The sequence below is a fragment of the Glycine soja genome, chromosome 3 (assembly GCF_004193775.1).
Source record: "Glycine soja cultivar W05 chromosome 3, ASM419377v2, whole genome shotgun sequence".
NCBI lineage: Eukaryota > Viridiplantae > Streptophyta > Magnoliopsida > Fabales > Fabaceae > Glycine > Glycine soja.
In genome coordinates, this window is record NC_041004.1 from 25,448,460 (window position 1) to 25,456,971 (window position 8,512).

Consider the following 8,512-nt stretch of genomic DNA (forward strand, 5'->3'; position numbering starts at 1 on the left):
TTGTGTCTTTTGTTTTTGAATTTATAATACAAGGATCTTTCTTCATCTGTTCCTGGTCTCTACCCATTCTCATTCATTTGCATGTTTACTTCTTTTTCTGAAACGGCAGATCCGATGACGAGTCCCCCGAAGGTACTAATACCTGGGACCCGTCTATCGACTTCGAGCAAGAAATGAATCAAACGGAAGATGAAGGAAATGAGGATGTGGGACTTCCCCCAGAACTAGAAAGAATGGTCGCCCATGAGGACCAAGAAATGGGGCCTCATCAAGAAGAAACAGAGCTAGTAGACTTAGGAATTAGCAGTGGAAAGAGGGAAGTAAAGATAGGTACAGGTATTACCGCACCTATCCGTGAAGAATTAATAATCCTGCTAAAAGACTACCAAGACATCTTTGCTTGGTCATACCAAGATATGCCCGGTTTGAGTTCTGACATTGTACAGCACCGATTACCTCTAAATCCCGAGTGTTCCCCAGTAAAACAGAAACTGAGGAGGATGAAGCCCGAAACATCCTTGAAGATAAAAGAAGAAGTGAAGAAGCAATTTGACGCTGGATTTCTGGCCGTCGCTCGTATCCAGAATGGGTTGCCAACATCGTACCAGTTCCTAAAAAAGATGGGAAAGTACGAATGTGTGTAGATTATCGGGACCTGAATCGGGCCAGTCCCAAGGAAAATTTTCCTTTACCACACATCGATATCCTCGTAGATAACACGGCCAATTTCGCTTTATTTTCCTTCATGGACGGTTTTCTCGGGTTACAATCAGATAAAGATGGCGCCCGAGGATATGGAAAAGACTACTTTCGTCACCCTGTGGGGAACGTTCTGTTACAAGGTGATGTCCTTTGGACTCAAGAATGCCGGGGCAACTTATCAACGGGCCATGGTAGCTTTGTTCCATGATATGATGCATCAAGAGATCGAGGTCTACGTGGACGACATAATTGCTAAATCTAAATCCGAGGAAGAACACCTTGTCAACCTGCGGAAATTGTTCGAAAGGCTTAAGAAATATCAATTAAGGTTGAACCCCGCTAAGTGTACCTTTGGGGTCAAATCAGGGAAATTGCTTGGTTTCATTGTAAGCCAGAAAGGGATAGAGGTAGACCCCGAAAAAGTGAAGGCTATCCTTGAGATGCCAGAACCCCGTACAGAGAGGCAAGTCCGAGGTTTCCTGGGGCGCTTGAATTATATTGCCAGATTCATATCGCAGCTCACCGCCATTTGTGAGCCGTTGTTTAAACTCTTGCGCAAAAACCAAACTGATTGGTGGAATGAGGATTGCCAAGAGGCTTTTGGAAGGATCAAAAAGTGCCTAATGAATCCTCCCGTGCTTATGCCACCAGTACCTGGAAGGCCTCTCATTTTGTACATGACAATCTTGGACGAGTCAATGGGGTGTATGCTGGGGCAACATGACGAATCCGGGAAGAAAGAGCGCGCTGTTTACTACCTAAGTAAGAAGTTCACGACCTGTGAGATGAATTACTCCTTGCTCGAAAGAACGTGTTGTGCTTTAGTATGGGCATCCCATCGCCTAAGGCAGTACATGCTGAGCCATACTACCTGGTTGATATCCAAAATGGACCCGGTTAAGTACATCTTTGAAAAGCCAGCTCTCACAGGACGAATCGCCCGGTGGCAAGTCTTGCTATCTGAGTTTGATATAGTCTATGTCACCCAAAAGGCGATAAAAGGAAGCGCTTTGGCAGATTATTTGGCTCAACAGCCTCTTAACGACTACCAGCCCATGCATCCGGAATTCCCGGATGAGGACATCATGGCCTTGTTCGAGGAAAAGTTGGACGAAGATCGGGACAAATGGACTGTATGGTTTGATGGAGCGTCAAACATTCTAGGTCATGGCGTTGGGGCAGTGTTGGTCTCTCCGGACAATCAATGTGTACCTTTCACAGCCAGGCTAGGATTCGACTGCACCAACAACATGGCCGAATATGAAGCATGTGCCCTAGCCGTCCAGGCAGCAATTGACTCCAATGTCAAACTACTCAAGGTGTACGGCGACTCAGCGTTGGTAATCCATCAGCTGAGAGGGGAATGGGAAACTAGAGATCCCAAGCTGATACCCTACAAAGCCTATATCAAGGAATTGGCTAAGACTTTCGATGAGATCTCCTTCCATCATGTTCCCCGCGAGGAAAATCAAATGGCGGATGCACTTGCTACGTTGGCGTCTATGTTCCAGCTAACACCGCACGGGGATCTACCCTACATTGAATTTTGGTGTCGTGGCAAACCCGCACATTGTTGCCAAGTGGAAGAGGAACGGGACGGAAAGCCTTGGTATTACGACATCAAGCGATATGTCGTAAGCAAAGAATACTCGCCAGAGATTGCCGACAACGATAAAAGGACATTGAGGAGGTTGGCAGCCGGTTTCTTCATGAGCGGAAGCATACTGTATAAAAGAAATCACGACATGACACTCCTGCGGTGTGTGGATGCCAAGGAGGCAAATCACATGATCGAAGAAGTCCATGAGGGCTCGTTTGGAACGCACGCCAACGGACATGCTATGGCCAGGAAGATCCTAAGAGCAAGTTATTACTGGCTTACCATGGAAAGTGATTGTTGTGTCCATGTGAGGAAGTGCCACAAATGTCAAGCATTCGCAGATAATGTCAATGCCCCACCACATCCTCTGAATGTCATGTCCGCCCCTTGGCCTTTCTCCATGTGGGGAATAGATGTCATCGGGGCCATTGAGCCCAAAGCCTCGAATGGTCATCGCTTCATCCTCGTAGCGATAGATTATTTCACCAAGTGGGTCGAGGCGGCTTCAAATACCAATGTCACGAGGAATGTGGTGGTCAGGTTCATTAAGAAAGAGATCATCTGCCGATATGGTTTGCCAAGGAAGATTATCACGGACAACGGCACCAACCTGAATAATAAGATGATGGCAGAAATGTGCAAGGAGTTTAAAATCCAGCATCACAATTCCACGCCCTACCGGCCAAAGATGAATGGAGCCGTGGAAGCGGCCAATAAGAATATCAAAAAGATTATCCAAAAGATGACCGTGTCATACAAGGATTGGCACGAGATGCTCCCATTCGCGTTACACGGTTACCGGACTTCAGTGCGAACGTCAACTGGGGCAACGCCGTTCTCATTGGTATATGGGATGGAGGCTGTGTTACCGTTTGAGGTAGAAGTCCCGTCATTAAGGATCTTGGCAGAATCCGGATTAAAGGAATCAGAGTGGGCTCAAACACGCTACGATCAACTCAACCTCATTGAGGGTAAGCGCTTAACGGCCATGAGTCATGGGCGCTTATACCAGCAAAGAATGAAGAGTGCATTCGACAAGAAAGTACGCTTACGCAAGTTCCATGAGGGAGACCTTGTGCTAAAGAAAATGTCCCATGCTGTCAAGGACCATCGAGGGAAATGGGCCCCGAACTACGAAGGGCCTTTTGTTGTGAAGAGGGCTTTTTCCGGAGGAGCCCTGGTGCTTACCAACATGGATGGCGAAGAGCTACCTTCACCCGTGAACTCTGATGTCGTCAAACAATATTATGCTTAGAAGCTGGGGCAATTAAGGATGTCGCTGCATGTTCTTTATCTTTATGCATTTTCTGGATTTCCCCCAGGGATTTCCTGTCTGTTGTATCTCTCGTTACAATCTTTCAAAGAAATGGATGTGGATTCGAGGCTTTTAGTCCTCACGTTAGTTTCACACCTTGCGTTAATCTGTGATCACCTGAGCCCTTCCGCTCAGTTCATGGGATCCCCCAAGCACTTAATTAGAATTGAACCTGAACCAACTTTCCCTAAATTTTCTGCGTTTGAAAACATTCATGCATACGCATACGCATACGCATGTATATTGTTGTGGTAAAACAGGGGCAGGATCACCTTGGGCTACCTTCTGGAGTAGAGACGAAACATGAACGGCAGAAACCAATCAAGGTAAGGTAATGACGCGGTCAAGATTGGCCATACCTGGTTGTTTATTACTTGCAGGTACTTAAGGACGAACGCAAGTGGAGATGGGGTCACGACCGACCGATCGTTGCCCTTCTCTGTGCGAAACAAGCAGAGAATGTCGCTGCAAGGCAGCCCCGTATCCTTTGTATTTTGCAGCTTTCTTTTACTTTTTGTTTGTTTTAAAAAGTAAAAAAATAAGTAATCAACGCCTAATTCTAACCTAAGTAAGTTCAAGTTAGGCAAGATGCTAATCCATGAGAAGGGAGGGGACATGGTTAATATTCCCCTCAAAAAAAAAATAAAAAATAAAAAATAAAAAATAAAAAATAAATAAATAAAAAATGTGCAGGTTAGCTCGCCTGGGCGAGCTGGGCTCGCCTGGGCGAGCCACCCCTGCACCAAATTATAAGAATGACGAAAGGGGGGGCGTTTTAACATTCAAAAACTTCTTTTCCCCCCTTTCAAAAGCCATACCCGCGGGATTGACGAGTTTGCAGCCCTAGGGCCATCCTTTTTCGCATTTTTGATTCTGTTTTGCGCTTTTGTTCATCACCAACAAGTAAGTGTTCCATCCCTAAGCTTTCTAGCTTTTCATTGGTGTATTTTGATCTCCTTTTGGTGCTCTAAATTATGGGAGTATGCTCAAATATATAGGGCAATTTTGGTTTGTTTTCTTGCTTGATTAGGTTGAATTAGGGGTGTGTATGGGATGGCCCTAGGCCTATAATGCATTTTTGAACAATGGGACATGCCACATTGTCCCCGTTCTCTTGCTATTGACGCCTAAACGCGCGCCCACCAAGTGTTCGGTGAAATGCCTCAATGGCATTAGCGCGTGACTTTTGTAAGGAGACAACCCATGGGGCATTTTGGTTTGTACACATTTTCTTTTTTTTGGAATATGTATTCATTCCTGAAAAAGGCTAGAGTAATTGCCCCGCATATGTCCTAGGCCTAGGAACTAAAATTTTATGCAAAAAGAACACAAGAGGAGGTGCATATTGGGTAAAGTTACCCTTTTTGGCCAGCAATCGGCTCTGGGCCACACTACAATATTTTCCCTACGCCTAGATGTTTAGGAATTGTGCTCGTCATGAATGTGTAGGTTTAGAATAGGTAGCAAGATACCTTTGGCAATTTACACTTTGGGTATGATAGCAAAATACTTGGATGTATGTATATACAATTTTTGGTAGTCAAAATGTCTCACAAAAAATATATATAAATGTGTTGCATGTTATGTGAAGAAAACATATTACGAAAAAAATATATACCTTCTAATTTGAATACAATTTTAGTCAGCAAAGGAAAATATGCTTGAATTTGCATGTGGCTTTAGGTAGCAAAAACTTGAAAAAAAAAAAAAAAAAGAAAGCATGAAATGTAGCACCTTATTGCGTAGGTAGTCAAGATTCATCATGAAGTTTGTATATGTATAGGTATTAGAAATACCAAGATGAGCGCATGTGCAATTTTTGGTACCCCGAGATGCTTTGAGTATGCATGTATGTAAATTTAGCCAAGGAGGCGTGTGTGATGTAAATAACAAATACACCTTGGAAGTACATGTAAATAATCTAGGTAATGAAGCTACCTTGATTGTATATGGGTGCATTTTTCTTAGTTAATAGGATGTCTTGTGCAAGTGAACGTTCGTAGGGAAATATGCGCATAAGCTTGCTCTAAATTTACATTGATGTTTGTATTTATGGGAGGAGGTTGTATGTCATTTTTGTTTTAAGAGTAGTGTCCCACTGGTAAAACTAACTTTCCAAATGTTTGCCTTCGCAGGAAATGGCCCCGAGGAAGCTTGCCTCAAAGAGGTCCAGGAAGGACAAGGCAGCCGAAGGAACTAGTTCCGCTCCGGAGTATGATAGTCACCGCTTTAGGAGTGCTGTACACCAGCAGCGCTTCGAGGCCATCAAGGGATGGTCGTTTCTCCGGGAGCGACGCGTCCAGCTCAGGGACGACGAGTATACTGATTTCCAGGAGGAAATAGGGTGCCGGCGGTGGGCATCACTGGTTACTCCCATGGCCAAGTTTGATCCAGAAATAGTCCTTGAGTTTTATGCCAATGCTTGGCCAACAGAGGAGGGCGTGCGTGACATGAGATCCTGGGTAAGGGGTCAGTGGATCCCGTTTGATGCCGACGCTATCGGCCAACTCCTAGGATATCCGTTGGTGTTGGAAGAGGGCCAGGAATGTGAGTATGGCCAGAGGAGGAACCGGTCTGACGGGTTCGATGAGGAGGCCATCGCCCAGCTGCTATGTATACCGGGACAGGATTTTGCCCGGACTGCTGCAGGGAGGCGAGTGCGAATCATGCGCACCAACATGACCACCCTGACCCAGATATGGATGACGTTGCTCCTCAGCAACATCCTGCCCACCGATCATAATTCTGACCTCCCCATGCCGAAGTGCCAGCTGGTGTACGCCATCCTGACACGGATGAGCATCCATGTGGCTCAGTTGATCGCTGATGCCATCTATATTTTTGCAGGTATGGCGCCCACTAGGCACCCTTTGGACCCAGATAAGTCCAACAGGGCCCTGGGATTCCCCGCACTGATCACAGGACTCTGCCAGTCGTTCGGAGTCCCCGTTGCACCTACCAAGGTGATTCGGCCGCCCATCACCCGGACTTTTATTGAGAAGTACTGTACCCAGAGACAGGCTCAGGGTGATGCTCCACAGGCCGCAGGCGCGCCCCCACCACCTCATCAGGCTGGCCAGGCTGGGGCATTTGACATGGAGCAGTATTTACGGCATTTGGTTCGCCAGCAGGCGGCAAACCACCGAGCACATGTACGGACCCATGATTGTCTGTACCAGATGAGCCTTAGCATGCAGAGCCAGGGCTTCGCTTCTTTTTCATGTCCTACTCCAGACCAGTTCAGGGCAGAGGTTGCATGGCCCGGAGATTGGCCCGAGGCCCAAGCAGGAGAGGCACCCCCAGAAGCTCCCGACGATGGAGAAGAAGCCCACGAGGATGAGGAGATGGCCGATTTGCTTGACTTCTTGGGAGGGAGTGGAGATACGTGACTGGGAGATCCCCAGATTCATGTTTTCTTTCATATTTCTTTTGTCATTTTTATTCTATGTTATTGTTTTGACTTGAGAGACTAATGTTTGTTTTTGTTGTTTCGATTGTCATTTGTACAGCGCATACATTTTTGTTTAGATTGTTGCGTTAGTATTTATATATCATTACTATCGATGATGTTTGAAATTCTGGAACCGTGTAGAGTTCTTCGTTTAGGAACATCGTCCAAAAGTATATATGTAAAATAAACAAAAAAAAATCATGATAAAAATAAAAATAGAAAAGAAAAGAAAATGAAATGGAAAAGAGAACAAAAGGGAAAGAAGAGAGCAAGTAAAAAAAAAAAAAGAAGAGGGCAAATAAAGAAAAAGAGAGCAAATAAGAAAAAAGAAGAGGGCAAGTAAAGAAAAAGAGAGCAAATAAGAAAAAAGAAGAAGGCAAGTAAGGAAAAAGGTGGAAAAAGAGAAAATAAGTTGTCTAGCTAAAAATCGACATGCTTTTGAAAAGAGATGATTTCCAACTCTTCTTCGAAAAAAATTCATTGATCATAACCGATTTTTGAAGAGAAAAAAACGTGTCTACACCTGAAGGGTGAATGCTGTGAAATTTCCCCGGACGCCCGAAATGGACCCGGATGAATGCACAAATTGATAAAAGAACATATTTTGGAAACATTGGGTTGATTTAAAATAGAGGAAATGAATCCTGAGCCCTAGCATCACATGACCATAAAAGTTTGACACTTGAGTGTCCACATAGGTGCATGCATAACCAGTTTTGCATAAAATTTCCAAATCATCATTTTTGCATTTGTGTCATGGAAATAATGTGGGGCATCCCTTTTTATCCTTGAACCAAACCAAACCCTGACATGTATCATGTCTAGCCATTCTACAAGCCTTGAGCCAAAATCCTGACTCACCATAAACCTTACCCTCGGAAGCAAAAAAAAAAGAAGGAAAGGAAATTTCCAATCAAAGAGAAAGCAAAAAAGGAAGGAAAGGAAATTCCCAATCAAAGAGAAAGCAAAAAAGGAAGGAAAGGAAATTCCCAATCAAAGAGTGGGAGAAAGCAAAAAGGAAAGAAAGGAAATTCCCAATCAAAGAGTGGGAGAAAGCAAAAAGAAAAGAAAGAAAATTCCCAACCAAAGAATGGGAGAAAGTAAAAAAGGAAGGAAAGAAAGTTCTTGATCAAAGAAACTAGAAGAAATGTGCAGAAAGGTCTTTTGACCAGACAATATCTGAACAATACAGAATTGTCACCAAATGAACGAAAAAAGAAGGAAAGGGAACCACGACCTAAAATAGTCTTCTCCCTTTGATTACCAACCAAAATCCCGTGCGCTAGCGACTTTTTTTTCTCGCCCCGCACTAAACAAAAATAGAAAAAGAAAAAAGCCAGAAAAATCAAAAGCCAAAAACACACAAAAGCCGAAAGAAGAAACCACCAAAAGAACCCATTCCCAAGGGAAGCCCTATTGATCCATGATCACGCGTGTAATTTTT